This window comes from Hydra vulgaris, chromosome 13 (assembly GCF_038396675.1).
Source record: "Hydra vulgaris chromosome 13, alternate assembly HydraT2T_AEP".
Taxonomy (NCBI): Eukaryota; Metazoa; Cnidaria; class Hydrozoa; order Anthoathecata; family Hydridae; genus Hydra; species Hydra vulgaris.
In genome coordinates, this window is record NC_088932.1 from 33,267,095 (window position 1) to 33,281,883 (window position 14,789).

Genomic DNA, 14,789 nt, shown 5'->3' on the forward strand with positions numbered 1-14,789 from the left:
GACATATTTTCGCGTCACGGTAAGGAAGGAGGCGTGAACTTCCTGGTTAAATGCACTTCCGCGGTGTTCTGTGACAAGACCGTTAGGACTTCTTGGGGCACCTAAAAAAAAAAAAAAAAAATCATTGAAGTATTAGAGAATAGTTTTATAACTTTATCTTCGGTCTCATCCCAGGTTTTGTTTATACTTTCGGTAATACCTTCTATTCTAAGGTTATTTCATTATGATTGATCTTCTAATATCCTATTTTTCTCGCTAATATTTTTTATAGGGCTTTCGCTCTCTAAGTTATTACATACCGATAAATTTTTTTGTCAATTAAATGTTCGTGAAAGTTTAGACTTTTTATCTTTTAGTTCATCAAGTTATTTTTCTAAATTGTTTATTTTGTTTATACTTTCCCCTGATTTGTTTTCAATTTAGCTTAACCGATCATTTATTATTTTTAAATTCGAGCTTAAAATCTCGACGAAGGTTTTTTCTCGTTGCTTCAGCCTAATTTCAGTTTCTTTTTTGTATTCGCTGAACATTTTTATCAACATTTTATTGATGTCTGATTTTGTTACTACCATAATAATCTTTTTGATTTGCTATCAACAAGGTGCGATTTCAATAATACAATATAAATATCTTTAATGGGCGGACATAACAGTATAACTGCATTTTTGACCGTTTAACGATTTATATGAGAAAATGTGTCTTGTGTATGCCGGCATCAATTGTATTAACAGTATAGTTACACCAGTACTCAAAACATAAATAAACAACTTTGAAAATATGACTTCTGTAGGAAAATAATTGGGCTCATAATAATGTTTTTTTGCTCTCCTGAAAAGTTACACTTTTGCAGTTATACTCTTATGTCCGCCCATCAAAGATATATTAGACACTTTCTGTTTAAGTACAATTTTAAGTACTTTTCAATCATTACTACTATAAGAATGGATTTAAAAACTAAATAATTTTTCAACGTGGTTAATTATATCGCCATCTTTAAGCTGCCATCTTAACACCTTATTGTGTTTTATAATTCACGTTGGATAACTAACGAAATATCCACCATAATTTCATTTGTGACATCTGGAGTACTACTTGTACTTCTCTGGTCGATTCATTTATTTTTTTAAAAACCGGTACATCCATAGACCTCAGTTCTAAGAGCTAGAATAGATTTGAAGATTCTTTTTTCTTGCCTTTGATGGCCAAGCCTAGACATCCGAGAAAAATTAGACTAGAAAAAATAGGGTCAAGAGTTTTTCTTGCGTCTTTCATATCTTATAGATGTTAGTAGAAAGTTTACAGGAAACTGTAGAATTTGACGTGCTTGTCAAAATCATTTCGTTAGCGGCTAAGTGAAAATGGCTAGCTTCATGATGGCGAAACTTCTCGTGAGCTTTCTTCCAATTATTAAATCCATTAATAACAAATCCTCGAGCAGATTTTCTTTCTCTTGATTTAGTAGGTAGCGGGAGCTTCATATCAGTAGCTTTAACGGACGAAGAACAAAATACTTTTTCTTTACTGCGTCATACTTAATCCACCTGTACTCGTCTTCCCAGACGGACAGATATAGACGAATGTTTTTTTCCGACTTTTTTCCACTTGAACCTTCTGCTGAATTAGATTTGGATGACAATGAGTAGAGAATTCTGAAGTGAAAAATCTCTTAATTTAGGTTGTTATTAAAAATCTTTTATGAATGAGGTTGGCTTGTGTCTTTTTTGTTGATCCCTATTATTATCATCAACAAGATCTGAACTGTATGTTTGTAACTTTAACTTATCATCGGAAAACGATGATACTTGTACATGAGATGAAACGGGCACATTGGCATTATGAGAATCATTCTTCTTAATTGGAATGATAAACCATGCTATAAGTTTTGCAAAAAAATTTTGTTTTTTTTAGTTTTTTAACTTTAATTATTTCCTAATGAATGGAAATTAATTAATCATTTTTTAAGAGTAATCCACAATAATCTGTAATTAAAATAATAAAATAAATAAAAAATAATAGTAGTAATTAATTTTTAAAATGCGACCGTTATAATTAAAAATAAAAACGAGAACAAGTATACAAGCAAATAAAAATCAATCGCTCAAAATGTTTACAGAAGTAAAAGTGAAAAGCAGCCAATTTACTCAGAATAAAAGTTATTGACAACAGATGTTAAAAAAGTAACACACTTTTTTAACAGCTGTTGTCAGTTACTTTTTATAGTATTTTGTATAAAAATGTTAACGTAGAATTTTAGTCTTTTTTTAAATTCTTCAAAAAAATACTAAAATTCGAAACGTCAGCGGTGAACATGTTTGAAGTCTTCATCACTCCATGAAGTTTTCGTCAAGTGAACTCACCGTCACATCGAACTCACCGTCACACCGAACACACGTCAAGTGAACCTTACTTTGAACTATGCGTAAAATAAGCTTCATTATCGTTAAGTCAAGTCCACAAAGGTACCTTGTCTAACTGGCTTTCTTTAAAGATTTTTAATTTTTAATTGATACTTTCTTTTTATTTGAATCTCAAAATGTAATTTAATTAATATAGAATCTACACAAAAACAAAAACGTCGCTAAAAAAATTACTTTAAAGCACCAGCTTGCAGCGTGAAAAAAATCTTTGAGATCAAGCGCTATCTGAAGTTTTATATTATCAAAAAAACGCATTTTATGTCTGAAAAAAAGATTCCCTCGTTCGTCAAGTTTTCCAAGTTTTTATCTTAAAAACGGTTATTTTGGGTATGTTTATAGCAAAGGGTTATTTATTTCTTCGCTTTTTACGTAAAAAACTTGATTTCTTCCTCTTATTTCTTCCTCTGTTTAAAAATAAAATATCGAAATGATATTTATTATAAGATTGAATAAAATTTCAAGAGGGGCAAACGAATTTTCAAGGGAGACAAAGTTGACTTAAGGAGGTAGCCTGCCCCCGTTGCACCCCATACTCTACGCCTACGTGTATATATATATATATATATATATATATATATATATATATATATATATTATATATATATATATATATATATATATATATATATATATATATATATATTATATATCGCCAAAAATCTTTTTATAATGCCAATGTAGTTAGTCAAAAGTATATATTTTCAAAAACTTAGGTTAACATTATTGATAAGGTGAACCATTGCTTTTATGTTTTGCCGTATAAATATATAAATACAATTGATACTTTAATATAAATACAGATGGCCGAGGCAAGAAGAAGATACGATTTGTCTTATCGCCAATCCCCGAGAATCGATTTTGTAAACGATAAATAGTTACGTACAGCATATATAACTGTAGCTAATATACATAAGACTTTCTTCTTGAAAAGTTAAAACAAAAAGTTACAAGGGAATAAACAAAGAGAAAAAGAAAACCGAAGCTGAAATAAATGAGAATGCTATTTTATAAATCTTATTAATATCTTCTTATCTTCAATATACACTCCAACTAATAGAAGAATTTCAATAAACACATAAGAATATAAACTGTTGTGTCAAACCAATCTTTTAATCTAATTCTTCAAGCTTTAAAATAAGTGAAGTTGACAACAATTGTAACCATATATGGTGTTATAAAGAGTTTAAAGACAGTATCAACCTTTTGGCCAAAAACCTAAACCAGTTGACCAGTTGTTTGTTAAATAATACTGCGTACACGTGGCTGAGCAGCACCAACAACTGGAATTTCTTCCCAAACTCCTGTTTTTTGAAATCATGAATGCTTAGATTTAAAATTTTATGAACAATTTATTCATTATTGTCATCAGAGAAAATGGCATCTTCTTTGTTATCTGTTGGGATAATCTTTATTATCTGTTGGGATGTAATCTTTTTCATCATCAGTATTATTGCTATGCTTATTGAAAAAATATGAAAACTTTTATGTGGTATAAAAAAAACCTGGCCGTTTTAAAAGTAAATAAATTTTCAACTAACAATATTGTTATTGATTAATTAGTAAAACAAAAATACTCTACATTTGTGACTATTTTTTATATTATAATAAAAGATGATCTAAAGTTCAAACAGATAAAATCTGTGGATAACACAGTTAAAAATAAACTCGTCTAGAGGTAGTAAAGTATCCCACCATCCTTTCATAGTTTTGCCTAGACATATCGTCGCGTTCCACAGTGGGCCAGAGGTGAGCAAAATCCTTTAAAAACAACTTTTATATTGGATTAATTTTGTTTTGTAAATGTAATCTAGAGACCCCCAACACTGTATGTGAAGTTAAGGAATGGTTCGTAAGTAACAAACTTTCATTAAATGTGGATAAAACATAATCAGGGGGGGGGGGTTGTCACTCGCCAAGGGCCAAGGAGGAGGCTAAAAAGTTCTTTTTTTTTAAAAAAAAAAAAAGTCTACATATTTTCATTTATAAGTAACTTTTTTTTAATTTTGTGTACTTTAGTGTAATAATCGAGTTCATATACGTATAATACGTATTATTGTAACGAATTTCATTCGTTAGTATAATAACCCAATTCTGTATAATAGTCAATTTACAAAAGAATATGTCTGAAAAAAACTCTCAAGGAGCGGGCTACTACCCATGCCCCCCCCTTCCTTAAACCCGCCACTGAACAAAATATATACTTTTCCATAAAGTAAATAAATCAGAAAACATTTCTTTTAAACTACCAAATCTAATACTAATATGAAAAGGGAAACATACAAAACTTTTATGGAGTAAAACTGGATGAAAATTTACTGTCGTATTCTAATATAAATAGTATTTAAACAACACTCTCAAAAAATATTGCAATCATGTTTAAGGCCTTTCTTAAATGTAGTATTGAGTGAGCTAGTGCTGGCTATACAAAAGTTAAGAAAATCTACTACAAACAAAAACATGCGTGCAGAATAGTGTTTGGAGTCTATAGAAATGCTCCTTGCAAACCACCTTTACGTGAGCTCGGTGCTTTAAATGTGTATAAACTCAATTTACACAAAGTTTTATTGTTTATGTTCAAAGCAAAAATGGGATTGTACCCAAAAATCTTTCAAACTTGTTTTAATAAAATTAATCATAAGTATTCTACAAAGTTTTCAGATAACAACTTTTTCCTTCTCAAATATAATTTAAAATTAACCTTCTATTCAATTAAATACCGCGGACCTAATCTGTGAAAAAAATTCCCAGATATTATCAACAGACTACATTAGAGCAATTTAAGAATGAATCAAAACGATTACTACAGTTCAGGGATTTTAATTTATCCGGCTTTAAAATGTTTCTTTTAAAGTAAGTTTTATCAAATAAAAACAGATTTGTTTATAACAATATTTATGTTAATGAAATTCAAGTGATGATGTTAAAAATTCATCTAGTGATTATGTTATTATGAAATTTTACATTTTTTTTTGTTTCATTCAAAAATTTTTGTTTAAGTGTTTCTTAAACATTTTAGCGTTTGTAAGCATTTTAACACTTCTTAACTATTTGCTATTTTGTATTTTCTTAGTTATTTTCTGTTTTAATTCTGACTTATGTTTTTATATATATTTATTTGTTACGGTTTTGTAGAGTTATATATATATATATATATATAATATATATATATATATATATATATATATATATATATATATATATATATATATATATATATATATATATATATATATATATACATATATATATATATATATATATATATATATATATATATATATATATATATATATATATATATATATACATATATATATATATATATATATATATATATATATATATATATATATATATATATATATATATATATATATATATATCAGTGGCGTAACTATAAATTTGGGGCCCCCCCGCCAAAAAAGTAAAGGGGGCCTCTCACTTTAAATTTTTTCAATATATATTTACAAATGAAATATCCAATATTTGATTGTTATATTGAGTTAATATAACACGATTAAGTATATAAAAAATATTTATTTTATAAGTTTGAGAAATAATCAAGAATCTTTTCTCAAAATAATTATAAAAAAGAACGAACATTGAAATTATGTTTAAGAGATGCATACTTAATAGCAAAAACTAACTTTACCTCACTTATTTCTATGGCAGAATTTTTATTTTCATAATAGCTATACTTTCTTAACGCAGTTAATATGTTCGTTAATATGTGATACATAATGACGCAAATAAAAAACAAATTTAAAGTTTGATATTTTGTCCCTTAATTTTAGAGCTTTAGAATATTTAAAAAAAATTTCAGTTAAAGTTTTAACTATATCTAAAAATCGTAACTTTATAGCTAATAAAGAATTAATTCTTAAAGACCACCTTGTTGGGTTTAATTTTTTTAATGTTTAATTTTTTAATGTTTAATTTTTTTAATGTTTAATTTTTTTAATGTGTTCCGGCTCCCCGCAAATCCCAGATGGCTGATATTATTTATTTTTTTCTGAATAAATGCCGATCATCACATTAGCTCCGTCATATCCTTGACCACGGCACTTTTTTAAATTTATTCCTTTATTTTTGAGCAATAATAACAATTGATTGGTCAAAATTACTGCCGAGTGATATTTTATTTCATAAAATCCAAAAATGTTTCTTTAATCTCTATTTGACAAGGTTGAGTGTCCTGTTTGCGAATTATGTGAACGTATCGAAAAATTAAACTTAGTTGTTCTTTTCTAGATACGTCTTAAGTTGTGTCGACTATAATTGAAAAAAGGCAGATTCATTTATTTCCAATAAATAATGTTTTTTATAAATTTTGGCTTAAATATTGAATCACTTCATTTTGGAAAGCTGGATTAAGATTTTTTATAGTGAGCCAAAATCGCTGTGTTTCACTAAATTTATATGCACAATAATAATATATTGTGAGAAAATGTCTACAATTTTATGAAGGATCTTTTTTAAATGGTCCTTGTTGTTTACATCTTTCAGAGGAAATAATAAATCTTTTTGTCATCAAGAAATTTTCCTTTAAAATATCCCATATCTGTTGTTAATGTATTTAATTACTTAAATATATTCGGTTCTGGATCTGTTTCTTCAACTTGCATTGCAGTAGTAAGATTGTTAGGATTTGCAAAAATATCTGCATTACTTTTTTAACGAGATTCATTAGGATCTTTCGAAATTTCATTGTGTTCTAAGTTAATTGAAACAGATAAGATTTTTTCTTGCTGGGTTGCTTGAGAAGTACTAGTAACGACATATTTGATATTGAGTATTCGACATATCATGATATTTTTTATCTACAACTACTTCACTAGGTTTCTGTTCTACTGATGAAAAAAATAAGGATATCTTTTTATTGTTTTTTCGTAATCTATCAACAGTCTCCTTTTTTAATTTCCTTTTTCTGGCTCTACTCATAAAAGTTCTTTTTGAGTCCATGCTATTGTAAGAAAAATATTTTATTAGAACAATTATATCTATGTTTTAACCCTATAGATATAAATATATATAGCTAAATATTTTTGAATAAATAATAGACTTAATTTGTATTTATTCTTTAATTTGTATTTTGACTCCGCCCTTTTAATTTTATATCAGATATGTACACATAATTTGTGTTTTTTTGTTAATTCGTACTATCCTCGTACTATAACAAAACCTAGTGCGTACTCAACACAAAAACATTGTTCTACCTGTATTGCGTTTATATACATTTTTTAATTTAAAAATTTTAATTTTTAAAATGTAATTTTAAATCAAATTTTAAATCGCTAGAATAAAATTGCAAGTTTTTTTTTAACAAGCAGTTAAAAAAAATTACCAATATTATAAATATAACTAGTTTATTACCTATTAGCTAGACATTTTGATAACTTAACTTAGTGTAATGAAAATTATAATTCTATGATTTTTACTGCTTTGCATGAATGCATATAAAAAGAAAAGCACTTACCTTCTAAATATAATAATATTTAATAATTTATACTTAATTTTCCACTTCAAAATCACCTAACTTTATCGACAAATACGAAAGTACTAAATTATATCAGCGGTATTTTTATAATAGACAACGTTAATATTCACTAATGTTCACTAATATTCAATAGAAATACTATAATGGATTTGCTATTGAAATTAAATTATGTAACAGAATCTCTATTGAAATTTAATTCTCTAATAGTGCTTCTGTTAAAACTAAATCTTTAATAGAATTTCTATTGAAATTCAATTCTAAAATAGAATTTCTATTGAAATTAAATTCTAAAATAGAATTTCTATTGAAATTAAATTCTAAAATAGAGTTCCTATTATAGAAAAATAATCTGTTTTTCATTTAAGAATACGTGAAAAATCTCCGCGGGGCCCTCTAAGCTCCGGGGCCCTCCCGCCTTGCGGGGTTGTGCTCCCCCTAGTTACGCCACTGATATATATATATATATATATATATATATATATATATATATATATATATATATATATATATATATATATATATATATATATATATATATTTATATTTATATATGAAATGTTAAATGGAAAAAATTTTTGTTAAGTGATTTTCTACTAATATATAATTGCTCTGTTCTTTTAAGAACATTAAGCACTCTATTGTGTAGAATACTTTTTAAAGTTGTTTAAATTTATATATATATATATATATATATATATATATATATATATATATATATATATATATATATATATATATATATATATATATGTATATATATATATGTGTGTGTGTGTGTGTGTGTGTGTATGTATGTGTGTGTGTGTTCGATATATGTATATATATTGTAAACGTTCTTTAACGGCGAAATAAATAATATTAAAAAAAAAAGAAAGAAAAGAAAAGCGACGAACCAGCCTGTTTTGTTACGTAATCTTCATTTGCAGACCGTCGTTTACGATATTGTGCACAAGACAATCTTTTTCTCTCTGCCATCTTGGATCGAAATGATAAAGGAAATGGCTAAAAATTATAAAAATGATCACCTCGTGTACCTCAAAGGTCTTTAAATTAATATATCATTTTAACTTCTTTATAAAATTTACATTTTTAAACTTTTAAAGCTCTATAAATATAGATAATTACACTCTATCAATATAAATCAAATAACAACAAAGAAAACACAAAAAAATCAAAAAACGTTATATAAGTCAATCAATTTATTATTATAATTCTTCGTTGTTGCTATCTTAGAATATCTAATTAAAATTATTTTCTTACTAATTTTAATTAAAACGTCAGTAACAACAACTTTCACAATAAAGTTGGTTAAATGTATTAAATAATAAAATGTATTTTAGGGAAGGGACCATCCATATATTATACCCACGCACCGAGGGAGAAGGAGGCGTCCCAAGTTCATTAATTTCCGTGAGTGCGTATCGTAAAGGGAGGGGGGGGGGGAGGTCACACAAATGTATGTACGCAAACGCAAAAAATTGTAGTGGCAGTTTTTGTTCATTTATAAAAGGTGAACGCCGCTCACGGTCATAGCTTGTTAAAGTTATAAAGGTTGAACAGCGCAAAAAAAAGTGATCACTATTGCATTCGTGAAAGGGATTGGAGGTTAGACCACCGAGCATATGAAACTTAAGGGGGGGGGGGAGGGGTTATAAAAACGTACGAGATGCAACAGGAAGGGGGGGGGCAAATCGGGAGAGTTTTGAGTACGAAATATATAGATGGCCCCTAAATGAGTAATAAAAACTTTGCATTGTACAAATTACAACAAAACTCTGCATTAAAAGTATAAAAAGAAGAAAATAAAGTATCAAAGTTGATACTTTTGTTTTATTTAACACGGTTAAAAAGAGTACTTTTTCAAATCTCCTAGACTTTATTCGAAAGACATTTGAAATAGATTTTGACAATGTTTTAATATATTTTGTTTTTTGTATAGCTGCTTTTATGTAGTGCTGCCCTAGGCGGCTGCCTAATTCTTTAAACCGGCCCTCTTATTATTTTAATTTATATATACATCATAACTAGGGTTGTAACATTTTAACAAGTGTGAGTAATCAGAAAAAATCAAAATACGTTTTTTAAACACAAAACTACAAAGTTTCGAATTATTTTTGAAAATGGTTTTGAGACTTTGAAAATGACTTTTGAAAATGGTTTTGAGAGTTTTGAGAAAATGGTTTTGAAAACGGTTTTATGAAAAATAAACTATGAATAACAAAATGCACACGTTTCATGCAAACTTTTTCGCTTTTTAATATCTTTTTTTTCCTTTTCGATTTACCTTTCAAAGTTTATTTTAATAATATAAAAGTGTTTATAAAATTAATTCAAGTTTTATGTCAAATGTAACGGAGTTTTATTTAAAGTTTAAAATATTTTAAATTTGAAGAAAACATTTTCAAACATAAAAAGATTTTTTTTAAGTTCGTATTTTTTTCATCGATAATAATTCTGAATGATAAATGTTATTTAAAATTATTAATACAATATTTTTTATTGCACCACAAGTAGGAAATGTACATAAAATTGCATTGTATGGTCTTAAAGTGTTTTCCATTTGTAACGTGTTTGCTTCGGCAACACATATATTAAAATTGGAACGATACAGAGAAGATTAGCATGGCCCCTGCGCAAGGATGACACGCAAATTCGTGAAGCGTTCCAAATTTTGCCTCTTACACTTTTTCAACATTATGTATATATTTTTGTAAATAAAATTAGGGGTCGTCCATAAATAACGTCACGCAGTTTTTTACAGTTTTCGACCTACTTCCGTCCCTCGTCACAAAATCGTAACACTTTAGTAGCAAGTTTTGTATGAGTCGTCACAAAAACACTAACCCCCTCTCCCCCCTCCCCTAGAGCTTGACGCATTTTATGGACGACCCTTTACAGGTAAAATAAACTCTATTAAGTGTAACTATATAAATTACAACCAGTAAAACAACACGGTTCTCAATGTTGTTACCCTTAAATACTAACAACTAGATGGTATGTCTCCACTGTTGGTTTTAAAGTTGCTCTTCGTTCTTTTAAGTTCCATAAATTTAATTTTTTCTCCTTCTATCATACAATGGAAGAAGTTTAAGCCAATAGCGCAGAGCCTTAGCAAGGCTCCCCATACCCCTCAATTAAGGTGGGGGGGGGGGGGTGACATAGCAAGTTTAGGGGGCCCATTTAGAAATTTAGAGGCGTCCTTTTTCAAATTTAAGGAGCTTTTGTTTATTGTTTTCATTAATACCTCGTAGAAAAAATTAAAAAAAAAAGAAATACAAACCGGCGGGTTTCAGACTATGAAAGCACAATTTTCAATTTCTAAAAAAAGTCCTTTTTATCTAGAAAATTATTTAGGAGGCCATCAGAAAAAGACGTCACTTTATATAATTTTTTTTATGTTAACATGTGTTTTTATGAAGTTAACGTAAGGGAATGTTATGCTTTTATTAATCGTAATATATGAAAGAAATTCGTGTTGAGATTTATTTAAATTTTATTTTTTTATGTATATATATATTGAATATATTACAATTAATTATATATTGCTCAACCCTTGGTAGTTTCTCGTATCATATATACCATTAGTTGATCGCTACGGGTTTTCGTACTAATTCTTTTTGCGAAATTCGTCCCAAAGGACTTAGTGTTGATATCGTTTATGATTTTTAAATAGAGTTTTACAAATATTTGTTTGAAGGGAATTGCTTGTGCAGCAATTAATAATGATTGCCTAAAGCAAATATTACAAATGATTGTCCAAAGGGAATTGGTTGTGCAGCAATCATTACATGAAGCATATTTTTTAATTATTTTTTCAATGTGTCGCAAAAGTGTCAAAGATCATTGTTGTCTGTATATCAAAAGATGGATAAAAATAGTATATCAAAAGACGGATAAAAATATCAAAAGATGGATAAAAAAGTCTTCTAAATTTGCTTATAAAATCTCACAATAAGGCTCATTCGAGAAAAAAAGCCGATAGTCAAAAAAAATCTATAAAATATGGAATGAGATCAAGGAAAAGCAAGATTTGGAGGTTCAAGTAAAGACTTTGATCCAAAAGTATACTTCAATGGTCTTGAAACAAAAAAGTTCTTTAAGGTGTAAGACCCTTTAAAAATCATAAAAAAATCAAAAGTAATATTTTATGTAATACTGACATGAATTTATCGCTGAGTTCGAATTTGAAAACCATTTCTCAAAGTAATATTTAGTTTTTGAGATATAAATCAATTCCTTCGACTGGGTAAATTTGATCTGCCTAGCAACACGCATAGCAACAGGTTTTTAATCAGAATTGCAAGCTGTTTTTTTTTGTTTTTTTGTTATTTAATAAACGTTTTTAACAATGGGTAAATCATGTAGATTCAAATAAAGTAAAAAAATCCAGAAAATTTCATGGAAATTGATACACTAAAACTTTGCCAATCGATTCAACTTTATCAGTTGCTCATGTTATTAGTTATGAAAATGATCATATTTCTTGTAACACTTCATCAAATTTATCTTTATCCTCAAAAAAAATTGAGAAAATTGAGATGACTCAGTATATTAAAAATAAAACTGTTGGTTATCGAATTGTTGATATTGAAATTTTTTCTGATGTTATTAATTAACCATGTTGCAAAAAATGCTTACAATCAAAATTAAATCTTTCAAAATGTTTTCCAGAAAAAAAGGATTCAGCTCAATGTTAAATATTTGCTGCTCTAACTGCGACGAAAAAATTGAATTTTATACTTCAAAGACACGTTCTGGGAAAAAAACTTTTGATGTAAATAATAGAATAGTTTATTCAATGCGTGCATGTGGTCAAGGTTTTTCAGGATTAGAAAAATTTACATCTTTAATGATTATTCCCAAACCTATGACGAAAAATAATTACAACAAAATAATTAAATCTGTCTCTGATTGTGCTAAAATTGTTGCAAAAGGAACAATGATTGATGCTGTGAAAGAAATTTGTCAATTTTCTTAAAATATTGTTGACACTGCAGTATCAGTTGATGGTAGCTGACAACGTCGTGGGTTTTCTTCATTAAATGGAGTTGTTACAGCAATATCAATGGACATAGGTAAAATTCTCGATTGCAAGCTTATAAGTTGCAATTTTAGTAATTTTAGACTACATGCAAAGCATGTAGTCTAAAATTAAAACTTAAAGAAAATAATCCTTGTGCATTTGAAGTTTGGAAGTCATCGCATGTATGTAAATTGAATCATCGTGGCTCTGCTCCTGGCAAGGAAGTAATTGGTGCACAAAGAATATTTAGTCGTTCTAATTCATAAAATAAAGGTATGGTGATGGCGATTGTAAAAGCTATTATTATGTTAAGGATACTTATCCTGGTATAACAGTGTGTAAGTTGTAGTGTGTTGGACATGTACAGAAACAAGTCGGTAGTAGATTAGGAGCTTTGAAAAAAAACGTTAATGGAATTGGTGGCAAAGGCAAATTTACAAATGACATAATTGACCGCCTACATAACTACTATGGAATTGCTGTTAGGCAAAATGCCAATGATTTAGAAAGCATGAAAAAAGCCATACTTGCAACATCGTTTCATGTTGCATCATCAGCTAAAAATAATTGGCATAATTATTGCCCTGATGGTATACATAGTTGATGTCATTATAAACAGGAGAAAGCTAATTCAACATCTACTTACAAGCCGGGTGCTGGTCTTCCAATCTCAGTCATCAGTCATCTAAAGCCTGAATATATCGATCTATCTGAAAAAGAACTCATAAAAAAATGCCTTCATAGTAAGACGCAAAACCAGAATGAAAGCTTTAATAGGATGATATGGCAGCGCATACCTAAAACAAAATATGTATCGTTAACGCAGTTGGAGTTAGGTGTATATGATGCTGTTTCAAATTTTAATTTTGGAAGAAAAGCAAGTATACTTGAAAGTATATTTGAAAAACTGAACATGATTCCTGGTATATATACTCTTCAAAGCTGTTTAACCATGAACAAAAAACCGTTTAATTTTCGCAGAGTATCAAAATCGGCCAACATCTAAAAAGCGACGACAAGTTATTCGTGAATGCAAGAAAAATAAGATGACTCAGAGAATGATCAAGAAGGTTGTCTATATGATCCTGGTTCTTGTTCTTATAAATGTCAGATTTTAAATTGAGCATTTGACATTTTTATTTAGTAAAATTGTTAATGTAACATTTATATGCTTTTTTCTCAAATTGTCAGTTTTTAACCTCCTGGCCATCCTATCTCATTAACCATATGTCAGATTTGCATGAAAATTTGACCAAATGTTTATTGAAACTAAAAGTTTTATAATACTGTTAGAAGTTTTTGATTTATAGAAGATTTAGTTCACAAAAATGCATTTTTTTAAATACGCCATTTTGAAAAATTCATCATAGCTTAAATACTTGGTTTTTTAGAAAAGTTTTAGTTCTGTTTCTAAATTACTATGTTGTTAATCATATGCCAAAAACTTTCGGTACTATAGGTGTTCGCTAACCACCCAAAAGTGAAAAAAGCACTTAAAGTACGTGACGGAATCGTTCGCCCTAAAATTGAGGTAGAGCAATATGAGATATTTCGTGTCATTGTTCAACTTGCTGAACATGGATCTGCTGCCCACGAGAAAAGACAATCTGAAGTTTATAGGGTGAGAGTACAACTTTAGGTAATAAATAATTCTAATGAGCTATATTAGGTCTCAATATAACTTTTCAGCCTCTAAACTTATTCACTGATTATTTTTTAATTACTTTTAAAGAGCCTCAAATTGTTGGACGCTTGACTGCTTGATGTCTAGCTCAAAAAGAGAGATTACAAACTTAGAAAAAGTGCTGTATATAGGGGAGACCGGACCCAGTGAAAAAGCGCACATGGAATA

General features: G+C 28.4%; 1 non-coding gene across 1 annotated transcript; it reads left to right on the plus strand.

Annotated features, from left to right (window-relative positions):
* Nucleotides 1-10,481: 10,481 nt before the first annotated feature.
* On the plus strand, nucleotides 10,482-10,588 carry LOC124816172 (U6 spliceosomal RNA). The gene has a single exon (XR_010643408.1). It is a non-coding gene; the product is annotated as a U6 spliceosomal RNA (small nuclear RNA).
* The last annotated feature ends 4,201 nt before the right edge of the window (nucleotides 10,589-14,789 follow it).